This window comes from Nomascus leucogenys, chromosome 13, assembly GCF_006542625.1.
Source record: "Nomascus leucogenys isolate Asia chromosome 13, Asia_NLE_v1, whole genome shotgun sequence".
Classification (NCBI taxonomy): Eukaryota; Metazoa; Chordata; class Mammalia; order Primates; family Hylobatidae; genus Nomascus; species Nomascus leucogenys.
In genome coordinates this window covers 82,702,120-82,718,831 of record NC_044393.1, presented here as the reverse complement: position 1 = coordinate 82,718,831, position 16,712 = coordinate 82,702,120, and the positions used below count along the sequence as shown (strand labels likewise).

Here is a 16,712-nt window from a genome sequence, read left to right as displayed (position 1 = left end):
TATTTATTTTTATTTTTTATTTTACTTTAAGTTCCGGATACAAGTACGGAATGTGTGGGTTTGTTACACAGGCATACGTGTGCCACGGTGGAAACCAACTTATTTTTAAATGACTATGCACCAGGCTTGAGTAGCCTCTTTATCTGCTTCACAAGTGCAATTCTCACAATGTTTTGTGGTAAACACTAAATGAAGATGTGGAAAGTCATGTTCAGAGAGGTTAAATAACTGGCCCAAGTATCGGACATCCAAGTGTATGTGATTTGCACTTTAACAGAAAGCACATAGGATGTCCTTCCCTGTGTCTTCATCTGCCTAATTTCTCATTCATTCTGAAAGACTCAGTTTAAGTGTTGTGGCCTCTGATATGACATCCTCTTTTCTATAACCTGTTCTTTAGATTTCTTCCATAGCACTTACCACAATATTTCATAATTATCTACTTACTCATCTGACTCCTTCACTAGACCATGGGCTGTCTGAGAAGAAGGGCCATGCCTTTTTACTCTTGCACTTAATACAGTGCCTGATACGTGATAGTCAATCTCAGAGAGTGTTGAATTGAACTGAACATCTCTCCTAAATTCAGCAACAAATTTTAGGGAATTCATTAAAGTGTGGCTAATAAATAACACTTTACTATGAACCAGATACAAATTTCTTATGATAACTGAAAATCCTTCTCAAAAAATAACGCAGCATTTTCATTTTGCCAATTAAGGTTCGTTAACTAACCTTGGTGACAGTTTGAACCTGAAAAAAAGTTTTGACTATTTTTAGGTTCCTAGAGAACCAGTTGCTGTTGTAGACACAGTAGATTTATCTGCAGTATTTTACATACCCTAGGGCCTCTCTCTCCTAGATGGCAGCCTGATTGCCCATTCACAGTTGACACTGGGGAAGAGTTGTGGGGGAGACAATAAAGACTTCAAGATGGACAATAACATTCTTTCTGAATTGCACTTTTTCTTAATTAAAAAAATCTATATTCCTCATAATAAAAAATGCTTATTTCAAATCATCAAACAACTGGTCCCTTCTCTTTCCTTCTACCTCATTTCCAGCTTCTTAGTTCGGTCTTTCCCATTTCAGAGGATAAATGTGATAAGCAATATGTTTGTTGTTTCCTACCGGGGTTTCTTAGTCTTCTGTCTTAGTCCTTGATAGTCTTGCAGAGGTTTTTGTTTACACGAGGATTCATTTCCGCTCCTGGCAATCAAGGCTCAAACTGTTCAAATCATCACCAAAGAAAGCCTTCTCAGATGAGTTCATGGATAAACACAACTTTCTATCCCCTAGGTACTTACATATTCCATTTATGTCATGCATATTGCCTTAAAACTACTTTAACTGAATCTGGAATTGCTGAATCTAAGAGTTCAAAGAGGTTGTCTACCAGACTATGAACTCCTTCACGGGAAAGACTATGCCTTAATTTGTCTTTGTGTCCAGTCCTAGCACAGTGCCTACCATGTAGTGGGCACTCATTAATGTGAGTGAATTCAAAATAATGGTTCAGTAGCTTTTAAATTATATACCTCAGAACTATCTGATTTTGCAGGGTCTGACTTAGAACACAAAAGGACCTTGTATTTAATGGACAGCAGTTACCCCTTTCTCTGTTTCACATAAGTTTCATATGGCTTCATGTAAGAGTGCAGTTGAAAAGACTTTTCACTGCTAAGAAAGCTTGAAAAGCACTTTTAGTAGCTTCTGTCTCATTTGTTGGTATATTTTGTCTCTTGAAATAGAGTGTGAGAATATGACAAAAGGAACTCAGTGGTGTGTACATGGTACATATAAAACATCACATATATACGGGGTGTGTGTGTGTGTGTGTGTGTGTATAAAAGGCCACTGTTTAATTGGAGCCTACCATGAATTAGATGCTTTACATATGTTACATCATTTCACCTTCTCTCTAGCCCTAGATGGCTGTCATCATTGAGCACCCCATTTTATAAATAAGGACTCTGAGGCTCAGAAAATTAGCAACTTACCTGAAGAGGCATGTTTTAAACTCATTTCTGTCTGGAGCCAAAGATCAAGCTCTTGTGATAGAAAAGAAAGTTTTTGATGTAAATTAGAGAGAGTGACTAGGTAGAAGAAATTGCAAATTTTTTTAGATTGGCATTTCAGAGAGAGGAAGTAGTTTTAAATTGAAGGAAAAAAACCAGATAAGAGTCAAACTCTCTGAAAAGATGCAAGTATGCATGCAAAAAGAGAGACCAGCTATGGAAATCAGAGTTCCCTGCTTATCACTAGGATAAGTAGGGGAAATTTAAAAAAAATATCTAGTGTCTGACAAAGGGTGAGAGGAAGAAGGTATCTGTAGAGGTAGAAGAATTTTGAAACAGAGAGGATGAAGTGAATGAAATGGGAAAGACTCAACTCCACTGGGAATTCAATTTTAACTTGAATAGATTTGCAACCCTGAAAAAGCTTACACATATACTAAGTATCTGGGTGAGTGATCATAACCAAGTGACCTGGGCAATTTGACTTTAAACAAATGCTTCAGAGAATATATTAGACCCACTTCTAATTAGGTCTTTGAGAATCATTGTCAAGTATAATTCCCTCCCTCTCTCTTCTACAGCAGGTGATCAGGAAGTCTGGAAGGGCAGGCAAGGTTTTCCTTAAAGGATGAAAATGTTTCCTTCAGTAGATGAACCATGTGCAGCATCAGCTGGTGGTTTGGCCATGTTAACCATTTTACTCTAAAACTTGAAGATCGCTAATTACAATCTCATATTAAAACAACTCTGTTAAATTTTAGCCAGTCTAAATTCCACTGAGGTAGATAAAGAGTTTTCAACTACCATTCTAATGAAATGTCACTACTATTATTTTAGGAAGCACATTAAATTGAAGTTTAATTTAAATAGAAAGCGAGTTGCTTTCCTTTAAAGAATTACACTGTTACCAGTGTTAGGCAAATAATAATTAACACAAGTACATACAGTTATAATTAGCAGGGAATTTAATTAAACAAATATGCCAGCATAACCAGATGCATGACAAAGTAATTGTAATATGTCTTGCCAATGTATTCTTTCCCACTTCATAGTTCTTACATAGTAATTATACAGCTATCTCTTTTCTCATAAGCACAGAAACTCTAAATACAAGCCTCCTAAAACCCATATTCAAGTAAAAGAAAACAAATAACAGAAATCTTATTGAAGGAGGGGCGTTGGAGAATGCAATCAATTACTTCACTAAGGACTCCTGGTAAAAGTTCAGTTGATTTTGATTCTTTAGCTCCAACTGAACTTTACCAGATATCATCCTCACTTTCGTGTTATGGAGCTGTATCTCTAAGCTAGGAGAGACAAAGTCATATTTTTAAAAGACTGATTTTACATGATCTCCTAGTAGTAAGTAATCTGTCCTTCGAAAGGAAAGCAAGCCATCTAGAAGTCATATACTACTTTGAGTACCAAAAGAAAGAGTAGGGAAATAAATTACCAAAGAGAGAGGAATATGATTCACAGGTAAAGTTTAAAATACGTATTCTTATTTAACACTGAGGAAAGAAAAATGATGGGTCAGTCTGCTAGCTTCCTTATAGGAAAGATTATAATACAAAGGAAGGTGATTAATGCAGAAAAAAGGAAGACTTAATTAGGTCATTTCTAAAATGAGCCCAAGTATAAACTTGAACATCACAATGCTATGCTACACAAAGATCTTAAAATATCATGCTCCCTTTTTATTTTTATCCTAAACATACAAAAACTATGATGCTTTTAGTGATTGAGAAATAAATGATTTGTCCATGTTAACAGGGCACCATCTGGAGACACACATAGAGCCTTCAATTCCCAAGCCTACCATCCTTATAGGTATTCTATTCGCCTTGGGTTTTTTAAATGAGAACAAGCCATTTGAAAATATGATCTACTCTGCATTCAAAAAGAATCAGCTATTCAGCTTTTTAAATTTTGTGTCATACATGTTATTCTAAACCAGTGACAAATTTAATCCAAAGGCAGGCAGGGATCACTTTCATTTAAATGTTAAATCCTGAAATCAAGGAGAAAAAAACAGCAATCCTCATTAGATGCAATATCCAGTTCAATGAAAGTGTAAACCCTCTCTAAGGAATAAAGGTATGCTTACTTTATAGAAAAGAAAACTTATTTTCATAAACAGTATAACATAAAGATAGCAGAAACAGCCTACCTCTGTAGAGGACTAGAGGTCCCATCTACCTCTATGTAGGACTTCATTGGTTGTAGAAATTTTCTCACATTTTAACTTAGCTGATGGGCACAACTGTAGTTACCTAGTGATTCATATCTGTATTTAATGATGTGGTAATTGAAATTGCAGAGGTTAAGTATCTTGTTTGGGATCACCTAACTAATAAGTGGCACAACTGGGGCTCAAAACCAGTCTTTGTATTTTGAATTTGCTCTTTCCCACCACCTTCCAGATGTCAAAGAGAACACAGATCTGTACCTATGTATAATAGACATCATCATTCTCCAGATGAGCAAATGCTTGATCAATATTAAGCACCTCCCGGCTGGGTTAGCTGATGGCAAAACAACTTATCTAGAAATGTTACCCAATATACTTAAAACTACAAACTTTCTCAGTATTTCAAATATTACCTAAAAAGAAAATTAAATGGCAACTGTGCATATATGAGATATAAAGTTTGTTTCCTAATCCTCACAGGAAATTAATTCACTCTCCCGGGATTAGAAAGTTTTTGAACTGAACGCCTCAAACCAAACAATTTCCAGTGTCACCTTTGCCTCAGTAAAACACCACACTCCTGGGCTAAGTCCTGGCAGCCCACAGCATGCTGGAGCTCTCCTAGGAGGGGGAATGGATTCATCCCTAAATAGAGACGCCATCATAAAATATTCATGAAGCCTTCTCATCCTAGAAGAGAAAGGAGGACTTCATATTTTGACGATTTGGATTAACTCTTAGAGCATAGGTTTTTTTAATGGTGGGAGTATCAGAAAAATTATTAGACTGTGAACTTTTACGGCAGTTCTTGAAAAAGTTTGCCAATCCTAGTGACAACACAATCTTCACTTCTGTACATTTGAAAATGATGGGAATGTGGGCTGCAGGATGAGCAGAAGGCAAAGTGGGGAGAAAAAATAAAATGAATTAACATTGAAACTGAATCAGCTGTGTGCCTGGCACCTTGCTACTTCCTCACCTCATCTTTGCAACTAACCTATAAGGGAGTGAGTATTGTCACTATTCACAAAGAGAAAGGGCAAAATCACAAGGTTAAAGAATTCTACTGAGGCCAAAGAGAAAACTTTCATGCTTCTTTGTGGTTTATTTTTTATGGCTACAAAAATCTAAACAAGACTAAGACACTTTCATATGCTTTTGATAGGTCTCCTAGTTGGTAAATCCTGGGACTGTTAGAGCCAGTAAAAGCAGAAATGTCCAGTAAAACCTGCCATATTACTTTCAGAGAATTCTATTTTCTCTATAGTCCTTTCCCCAAGTTTCCCTAGTAAATTAAAAAAACAAACAAACAAACAAACAAACTATAATTTCCCCCTCTTGAAAGTGTTTGCTGTTGCAATCTTTTTTTTTTGGGGGGGGGCTAGGTATTCAAATAACTCTTCTTTTTTGAAAAAGATTAAAAATGCAAGCAATCCTATATGACAGTAACAACAGTTGCTAACATTTACTAAGTGCTATTCAAAAACTTGTGTATTAACTCATTTACTTCTCCCAACAACCTCATGAAGTTATTTTACAGATCAGCAAACTAGGGGAGCAAGAGGTTACATAATCTGGCCAACATCACATCAGGGTAAGTTTACGGAGCCAAGATTCCAATTCATTTTTTATGATTTCAAAACTGTACTCTTTACCACTTAATTCATTCCATAAACCAACCAACACAACTGAACATTTTTTCCTAAGTCATGGACTGTGCTAGGTGAAGGGGATACAGACAGGAATTTTAATTTGTTACAGCCTGGTGACTTCGAGACAGCATTTATACTTGGTACTCAGCCCTGTTTTAACGAAATCCAACGACCATTGGTAAGAGTTTCTGACCCCTGGAAGCAGAGGCTGAGGCAGGGGGAGTAGCAGTGGATACATGCTGACACCAGGAACTTGTTTTCTCACTGGGATACATATCCCCATATGGTGATTCTCTACATTAGTAATTCTCAAAGTGTGGTCCCCAGACTTATAGCATCAACACTATTTGGGAACTTGTTAGAAATGCATTATGTGCATGTTTTCATATGAACATGCTAACCTTTGGCCAGGGAGCATATTGACTTTATAAATTGGTATACAACACTTGTCAGTATGTAATTATTAATATATAAATGATATAAAAATAGATGTTAATTGCATAACAAAATTAAAACAGCAAAGAAAAAATATTTCTTTCTCAAAAGTCAAAACATTATCAATGTCTTGGTGTATTGTTCTTTTCTATGTTTACAGCTTTTTACACAATTATCATATTGTACATACTATTCTGAAGTTATTCACTTCTTATATTCTACATGTTTTCGTGTCATTAAAAACACTTGGTAAATATCATTTTAATTACAAATTATGTAATTTTAATTACATAACACTACATAATATGGATACAGCATGATTAACTTACCTTCCCTATTGCTAGATATTTAGTTTGTTTTCCATTTTCTGCTGTTATAAACAAATTGTGATGAACATATTTGTGCAAAAATATTTATATGCATATCAATCTAGCACCTTGATATAAATATCTATCAGTGAAAAACACTGAGTTTAAATATTTGCATACTTACTGGTTGTATTAATCAATGTTCAAACCAGGAAGGTATAAGACTAATTGTTGGTTTACTATCTGATGAAGTAAAAAAAAAGGTTTCTTATTTTAATTTTCAATTCTTGGCTCTTAGTAATGTTGAACTTCTTATATATTCACCAGCCATTTATGACATTTTTGCACATAACTAATGTCATTTGATTTTTACTTTTTAGGTTAAGCCATATGAACTTGCCCTTTTGTAGATATAATATAGTTGAAAACCAGCAATTTCATATTGTTCAAACCTAATAGCTTAGCCTTCAGGATTCTGAAGCTGTATCACTCACAGTGATAGAATTCTCAATTGGGAATATAAGACATACATACATGAAAAGAAAAAAATCCATATCTCTAGTCTCAGGACCATCATGGATTCCACTCAGAGCTCTGCCTTCTCCTATAACCAAGTACCCAATGACATTTAAACATTTAAACATTTATATTAAAGGACACAGACAGAACAGATCAAGCATGAGAGAGCTGAGCTTGAGGCAGAGAAGAGCATCCGCATGATTCTCCACGTGCCATCTTCTCATTTCTTCTTGGCAAGTCACTTCAGTGAAGTCTCATGTCAGGAGGGAGAAGCACCATTTCACTGGCATAAGCCAGCCTAAACTGTTCACTTGGTCAGTGCAGGTAAAAATCATTGGGCCCAGGTGAAAGTATTTGCTTACGATTAGTATTGTTCATAAACTGCACAGGGACATGGTTAGAAATGAACACAATCATAAAGATAATTCACTTATAAGTTATTAGCTCAATCAACAACTTGACCGCACACTGAAAGGCTGATCAAACACTAGCCAGGCAATATGGTGGGATGGGAAGAGCAGTAAATGCTTCTTTATCTTTCAGGCAACATGGAGTCTAGCCCTAGGTCTGTTGCCAAAGCCAGCTGTGGGACCTTCACTGAGTCAACAGCCCACGCATCAGTTCACCGTTTTGTAAAAAGAGTCAGATAAGAAGAGTTCTAAAGTCTCTTTCCAGTTCTAAATTCCATGATGACACTGACAATTGGAGAATACTATAGATTGACTCTTTTCCATATAATCCGGCAATAATTTTTACCGAGAGACTCAGCAAACCTTTCAAAGCAGGCTCTTAAGCACCCTTAAACTCTCACATATGCTAGAAAATACAAGGCTTTTTATGAGTTTCATGAGTCTGTTTCAGATACTTTAGAAGAAATAGTGTTATCCAAGCTAATTAAATCATCTCATCTGTGTGGCTCTATGCACTTGTTGGGATTTTTCCAAAAATGCTCCTTAGGGTATCTTCTGCTTACAATGCTTTGTTCAAAATTTCAAAGGTAAACATCAACAGAGAATGCTTATCTCCCTCTAAGACTTAATTAGGGAAGGCTGAAGCCCCAGTAGATTTACTGTTAATACTAAATTCTTAATTTATCGGTTTGTTTGCCCTCTCACTTATCATCAATAGGCTGAACACAAGATAATTTTGCTGCAGGGTTGTGAATTTGTCATCTTGCTTTTTGCCATCAAGCTGTAAAACTGGGTGTTATGGGCCAAATAATGATAAACGGAAATACAAAAGGTGATATGTATCTGCTTATTTGCTTAGAATGTTGTTGTATCATATATTGCTTGAAATAAAAGCATTTCCTAGGCCTTGGAAATACTTTTGTTACACAGAACTTTCTGTTGTCCAAATAAAAGGCCCCTTTTAAATCAACCTGATAGGACATTAAGCATGCTAGGCTACATTTAAGCTTTTTTTTTTTTTTAAGTAAAGAAGGTTTTATAATATAGTGAAAACAATAGGGAGATGAAAACCAGGAGACCTTGGTCCTGCCTTTGTTACAAATGCCTTTCCTAAAAGCTCCAGAATGGTGCGAGGTCAAAACAGATGGGCAGAAAGGAAGTGGTCATCAGAGCAAGAGAAAGTGCAGGTGCCAGGCACTCACATGTGCGGTCATGTCAGGTAGAGATGACGAGTAGAGATCAGCCCTAGAAGACACTGAATTCTGAGATTCAAAGGGGAAAAGTTGATTTTATAGCCAGTGATTTTATAGCCCACTTTCCCTGCCCCACCCCTACTCTAAGAATTGACATTCTATTAGGGGAAAATATTAAGACGGTGTCTATACTTCCATATCACATCCTATGAACCAAGACAATATTTTGGAAAAGTATCTGGGTTTATTGAAAGCATTACACATTATATTCCAATATAGTCACTATACATAAACACTACACTCAAAACGTTACTTTCTTCATTAAAAGAACAAAAAATGGACAGGATCTTCTGAATGGCTCTGTTATACAAATTGGCTTTGACTCTATACAACTTGCTATATCCCTATCAGGAAGGCAGTGTTTACAATGGCTGTCCCAAGAGAGTAGCCTGATTACACGGAACTGAGCAGCACAACAGCATCCCTAAAAACAGAATTTACTTTCTGGTGATTTTGCCAGTAAGGGATTTTCACTCGTTACGCCATTTCATCATTGGCCAAACTCGTGCTGACGTGGAGAGTCAAAACTGAACTCTCGCCTGCACACTGTTCCTTCTCAGTTCTTTTCTGTAGCCCTTTCATGTTCTTTTCTCACACCTGAGACTGCTTCTAGCCCAAATTGGAAAGCAGGCGAGTCGGCCAATGCCCTCCCATCTTACTTTTCCTCTACTGTACTCCTTCCTAAACTCTGACCACCCCCACACCCCCAACATCCAAGAACTGATAACCTTTCTCCTTCTTCCTTTCCCTCAACCTCCATCAGAATTCCAACTAAGCAGGGACCTTCTCTCAGTTTGCTGTCATAGAGGATACAGGAAAGGAATCAATACATGATTCCAGGTGGCAAGTATCTAACGACAACTTTACATGCAGTGGGGGTAAGAGTCATACTATCAGGGTTTGAATCCTGGCTCTGCCATTTACTACTCATGTAACCATGAACAACTTATGTAAATCTATTAAGCCAAAATCTCTTCATCTGCAAAATGAGGACATTCATAGGACAGTTGTATTTAAGTGAGATAATACTTGTACATGGAAAGCCACTGTAGATCTGTGCCTGAGACACAGTGCAGCTATGTACTATTTTAAAACATCATAATGTTACCATCATCATCTCATCATCATTTAGTAGCCTCTCCCAGATCCACCTGAGTTTTAAAAGATGACTGCTCAGAGAAATAATATCTTAGTTTAATACTCCATGAGAAAAAGTATTCTGGACAGGTGTAGGGGCTCATCCCTGTAATCCCAAAACTTTGGGAGATAAAGGCAGGAGGACTGCTTGAAGCCAGTAGTTCAAGACCAGTCTGGGCAACAAAGTGAGATACCATCTCTAACAAAAAAAAAAATCCTTTTGTTCGTTTGTTTGTTTTAAATTAGCTGGGCTAGGAGGTGTGCCCGTAGGGGTTTTTTGCCATGGGGAGCAATCCCTAAATCCAAAAAAATTCATCATGTTTAAAACCGTCTACTCTGTCTGCATGATAGTGGCCCCTCTCCTTATTCTTCCTTACCCTCTAGAGACGCCTCAAAATTTCAGTATTTTTTTCCTTAAGGACTTGAAACTGCCAAAGCACTTGAATTCTTGATTTCCCCTTATGAATAACACGATCTTTGTCCTCTGTAGTCTACAGACTAAAAAGGCATGTTGTATCTCTGGGGGGCAGGGGGAAGAGCTATATCTTAGTAAGGTTATTAAACTTCAAAGATTAATAAAGAATCATCTGGTTGTCTGGCAAGAAAATTAATGAAACTATGATGTACACATACACACTTTCAGTGTATAACTATATAGCATGTGTCTATTTTACTTATCAAAAATATATATGCATTCTCAAAATACGAGTGAAACAAAGAACACGTGTTCATCCCCAGTGCCCTCATGGCATCCGTATATGTGACTCTGTGTACCTGTTGATTTGTATATCTGCTTCTCCCAGACAGAGAGCTCTTCAGGGATTGAAACCTAGCCTTTAATCATCTTTCTGTCCCTAGGGCCTGGGATATCATAAGCATTTAATAAGTAACCATTCAATTCAAGGAATAAACTATGGGCCAGGCACGGTGGCTCATGCCTGTAATCCCAGCACTTTGGGAAGCAGAGGCCGGAGAATCACTTGCGGTCAGGAATTCGATACCACTCTGGCCAACACAGTGAAACCCCGTCTCTATTAAAAATACAAAAATTAGCCAGGCATGGTGGCACGTGCCTCTAATCCTAGCTACTCGGGAAGCTGAGGCAGGAGAATCGCTTGAACCCGGGAGGCAGATGTTGCAGTGACCCGGGACACGCCACTGCACTCCAGCCTGGGCAACAGAGCGAGACTACATCTCAAAAACAAAAATAAAAATAAATAAACTATGCATTGATTTCATTATTTCATATTAGCTTCATGACTTTCTGCCTGGATCACAGTTACTAATAATCCCATTAAAGATGTTTCCTAAATAGTCTAGCAATTCAAAATTCCCCCAACTGAACAAAAAATAAAAGCAACCATTAATGTGATCCTTCTTCAACCCCTCTGGATAAGAAAGCAGGTTCTGCAGCTTGACATCCTGAGTTCAAAGCTCCGTTTTCCCATTTACTTGTGTCAACTTAAGCAAACTGTGTAAAAATTTTAAGATAGTCTCCTTATCTGTTTAAAAACGAGGGATAATAATAGTACAGGTAACTACCTCATAGGGGTTTTAAAGGGATTAAATGAGTTTATAAACACAGAAGCACCCACACAGTACTTGTCATATGACTAGCACTCAGGACTGAGGAGGAGCCAACGGGGTCACTGAACAAACACATATTTAGTTGAATCCAGATATAGGAATACCTTGTCTTTATCCAGCTCTGCAGTATTCCAAGAATGTTAATACAAAATGGTTTTGCACGGACAATGGAAGATATCCCACTGTGGGATTATTGTCCTTTTTTCACCATAATTTAATCCAACTTGGGATTCCATGGCATAGGCCTCTCTCAGAAGAATCCACCAAGTAGTTTTGACTTCAAAATCCCTCAGGAAAAGGGCTGTCTAACATTCTTCTCTCTCATCTCAACCTGGACACTTCCAAAGCTGAAGCATACTCATGACACTCCTTTAAACATCAAAATCACAAAGCAAACACAATCCGCATTTTTTAAAAAATAAGATGCTTCATATTTTTTTCTTAAAACTACTTCCTCCCACCTCCCTTAACTCAGCAGAACAATCCTGAGCCATTTAACTATAGCCATAAAATGCAATTTGTGTTCAATGGCTCACATTCAACATTATACCATTTCCCCACTATAATCGCCTTTTAAAGTAGGATCCACTATCTTGCCATGTAAGGAAGAGGGCCCTGGAAAAAAGTGTGGCATCTTCGGTATTAAGACAGCATGTAAGTATCTGAACAGCCACTTAACACACAGAAAACGAAATCTTGAACAATCAATTTCATAGATAGATTTTCTAATAATATACAGTGAAGCTAGGAAACATATTCAATCCCTTAATACATATTTTTAAAAAGCAGCTAGACCATCGTGACCTTGCCCATTTTCCCCTTCTCATTCTAGAAGCCTGAGTTTAGCATTTCCAGAGTCACCATCTTTGACAACAGCGATTCTCCTAAACTAAATAATCAGATCAGATCCAGATATATTGAATTCATTTTAGTCACTATTTTATGTAACCTTGCAATGTGTTTTATACATGCTTTTCAGAATATCTTCCAATTTTCTACTTTCTTGGTTGTATAATATTAGAGTAAAATAAGCCACATAATTTCTCCCACCTCTTAGGTGGGGAATACTTTCTGAATTCTATGTCATTTCCATAATTTTTTCTTTCCTGTGCTTAAGGCAAAAGATTCTTGATCCCCAGATGGTATTGCATGAAACATTACATATGTTTGCGCAGAGTGGCAATTTTAAATGGAGGAGGATTCAAAACTTTCACCGCATTCTCAGTGGGGTATATGACAAAAAAAAAAGGTGAAGAATTATCAACATTATAGAGGATTATAACATTCAGAGTATCATAGAGTCACAGACTAGTTACAGCTTAACAGGACTTTTGAGATAATCTTACAGATGATCAAGCTCAACACTCTTCTACAGGTGAGATAATGAAAGATCAGAGAGGGTAAGTGAATCTGAAAGAACTCTTGTGAAAAAGTAACATTATCAAAATTAAAAGTGACAGTCTAGGCTTCCTCAGCTAAACACCCCCACCCTTTACCTTAAATTGTAACAGGAGTACTTAGGGGAAAAAAGCAGTTAAGTGTCATCAAGATAGTAATTATGGTTGATTTATTTTCTGTAATGGGTTAACATTGTTTTTATGATGAAAATGAGAATTATGAAAATTATATAGAAATATGAAAAAAATGCTGTGTAAGAGAAAAGCAGAATACAAAACAGTACAAGTGGTTTTATAAGAATACACATGCATGAGGAAAAGAGCTGGAGGGTATGGAACTAAAAGAAGTTATGTTGGGATAGAACATGATGTTTTTTCTTCATTCAAATAGTCATTAGTATCGGACTATTTTCCCAATGATCTTATTGAGAATACAGCCACCATGCAGACTGGTAATATAAACTAAGTCATGGAGGATGAAGAGGTAACAGAGAGAAGGAAAAGCAAGCTATTTAGGTCAAAGATTACACCTTGACACTAGACACGAAGAAATTAAAAACAGGAATATCTTGGAAGCAGTTTAAGAAGCTCAGGGTGGTTGAGCACATAGGTCTGTGGATGAGAGGAGACATGTATTATACCTATGCGCACAGAGCCTAGTGTGCTAGGCATTCAGCAAACGGAATTAGGTGTTACTGTTATTATTCTACAGACCCTTTAAAAATTATAAATGAGGCCGGGCGCGGTGGCTCACGCCTGTAATCCCAGCACTTTGGGATGCTGAGGTGGGCGGATCATGAGGTCAGGATATCGAGAACATCCTGGCCAACATGGTGAAACCTCGTCTGTACTAAAAATACAAAAATTAACTGGGTGTGCTGGCGTGCACCTGTAGTCCCAGCTACTTGAGAGGCTGAGGCAGGAGAAATGCTGGAACCCAGGAGGCGGAGGCTGCAGTGGGCTGAAATGGCGCCACTGCACTCCAGCCTGGTGAGAGGGTGAGACTCTGTCCTCCCCCGCCACAAAAAAAAAATATGTATATATAAACGAATGGTTTACTAACTGTTTCATAGTGTGAAGAATTTATATAGCTTCAAGTAAGTCTTGCGGAAATAAAACCGGTAAATGAAGGATTTGTTAGCACTTATTTTCTGTTGGTCTTTAGCCTGTTTCTCATTTAGCCTGTTTTTCACTATATTTTACATAGACTAAGTTGATAGAGAAAGGCATGTTGGAAAAAATGTAGTGTCAACGTTTCTGGCAAGATTTTTGTTTTAAGTAGGGAAAAGAACATCATCAATATGCATTCACTGACCAGCAACTATAAAACTGTGTTTACAGATCTGTGGGAAAATGCAAACAATCCCTCCTCGTAAAGAGCAAGGGCAAATATGTACAGAAAAAGAAAGCATCAATTTAGTCCCTTTGAAGAGCTTTAGACCACATCTTAGAAATAATACTTCTTAGCCCTTCTAAATTCTAAGACAGAAAGAAAATTATTATTAACTCAATATGTGATGTTTGTCCTATTTGTTAGCATCAAACTTAAAGTCAAATTAAGTTGGACTTTAAAATAGTACACATGCATAGCTCATAGTACATCAGAGCATCTCATATAATCAATCAATACTGTACATTTATGATGGCTAATGATTTTATCACAGTAAAAATGTTAACAGTATATAGTAGCAGAATCTTCCCTCTAGTCCCCATCCTCTGACCATTCCTTAAATGGTTATGTTCCCTAAGGTGTCACCCAGTTCTCTTCTTATTTAACAACCTCCATAGTTCAACTACTGACATGGTTCCAGCTAGCACCCAAGTACCAACAACTCGCTTCCATAAACCTTTTACTGATAGCCCTTTGAGCTCTTGAGAGGCATTCCTAACTAATGAATGTATTCCTTCTCAGTATTTGTTTGGGACCTCAAATGCCACAAATTCGAACGCAAACTTAACATCTTTCTCCAGAAAGCTGCTTCTGCTCTTAGTCTCTAGCTCAGAGAAAGGCACTGCCATCGCCAGCTGCCCAGGGCAGAATTGGGGGTCACCATGGCCTTATCCCTCCCCTTTACCTCCAACAGGCTAAGACCTGTCAATTCTTTTTTTTTTCCATTATTATTTTTTATTATTATTATACTTTTTTAGGGTACATGTGCACAATGTGCAGGTTTGTTACATAACTATCCATGTGCCATGTTGTTTTGCTGCACCCATTAACTCCTCATTTAGCATTAGGTATATCTCCTAATGCTGTCCCTCCCCCCTCCCCCCACCCCACAACCATCCCCGGAGTGTGATGTTACCCTTCCTGTGTCCATGTGTTCTCATTGTTCAATTCCCACCTATGAGTGAGAACATGTGGTGTTTGGTTTTTTGTCCTTGTGATAGTTTACTGAGAATGATGGTTTCCAGTTTCATCCATGTCCCTACAAAGGACATGAGCTCATCATTTTTTATGGCTGCATAGTATTCCATGGTGTATATGTGCCACATTTTCTTAATCCAGTCTATCATTGTTGGACATTTGGGTTGGTTCCAAGTCTTTGCTATTGTGAATAGTGCCGCAATAAACATACGTGTGCATGTGTCTTTATAGCAGCATGATTTATAGTCCTTTGGGTATATACCCAGTAATGGGATGGCTGGGTCAAATGGTATTTCTAGTTCTAGATCCCTGAGGAATCACCACACTGACTTCTACAATGGTTGAACTAGTTTACAGTCCCACCAACAGTGTAAAAGTGTTCCTATTTCTCCACATCCTCTCCAGCACCTGTTGTTTCCTGACTTTTTAATGATGGCCATTCTAACTGGTGTGAGATGGTATCTCATTGAGGTTTTGATTTACATTTCTCTGATGGCCAGTGATGATGAGCATTTTTTCATGTGTTTTTTGGCTGCATAAATGTCTTCTTTTAAGAAGTGTCTGTTCATGTCCTTTGCCCACTTTTTGATGGGGTTGTTTTTTTCTTGTAAATTTGTTTGAGTTCATTGTAGATTTTGGATATGAGCCCTTTGTCAGATGAGTAGGTTGTGAAAATTTTCTCCCATTTTGTAGGTTGTCTGTTCACTCTGATGGTAGTTTCCTTTGCTGTGCAGAAGCTCTTTAGTTTAATTAGATCCCATTTGTCAATTGTGGCTTTTGTTGCCATTGCTTTTGGTGTTTTAGACATGAAGTCCTTGCCCATGCCTATGTCCTGAATGGTATTGCCTAGGTTTTCTTCCAGGGTTTTTATGGTTTTAGGTCTAACATGTAAGTCTTTAATCCATCTTGAATTAATTTTTGTATAAGGTGTAAGGAAGGGATCCAGTTTCAGCTTTCTACATACGGCTAGCCAGTTTTCCCAGCACCATTTATTAAATAGGGAATCCTTTCCCCACTGCCTGTTTTTGTCAGGTTTGTCAAAGATCAGATAGTTGTAGATATGCGGCATTATTTCTGAAGGCTCTGGTCTGATCCATTGATCTATGTCTCTGTTGTGGTACCAGTACCATGCTGATTTGGTTACTGTAGCCTTGTAGTATAGTTTGAAGTCAGGTAGCATGATGCCTCTAGCTTTGTTCTTTTGGCTTAGGATTCACTTGGCGATGCAGGCTCTTTTTTGGTTCCATATGAACTTTAAAGTAGTTTTTTCCAATTCTGTGAAGAAAGTCATTGGTAGCTTGATGGGGATGGCATTGAATCTATAAATTACCTTGGGCAGTATGGCCATTTTCACGATATTGATTCTTCCAATCCATGAGCATGGAATGTTCTTCCATTTGTTTGTATCCTCTTTTATTTCATTGAGCAGTGTTTTGT

At 37.5% G+C, this 16,712-nt stretch overlaps 1 protein-coding gene across 2 annotated transcripts in view; it reads right to left on the bottom strand.

Annotated features, from left to right (window-relative positions):
* The window catches only part of EXOC4 (exocyst complex component 4), an 821,125-nt gene that overhangs the window by 296,925 nt on the left and 507,488 nt on the right, over positions 1-16,712 (bottom strand). The gene's annotated exons all lie outside the window — the stretch shown is intronic.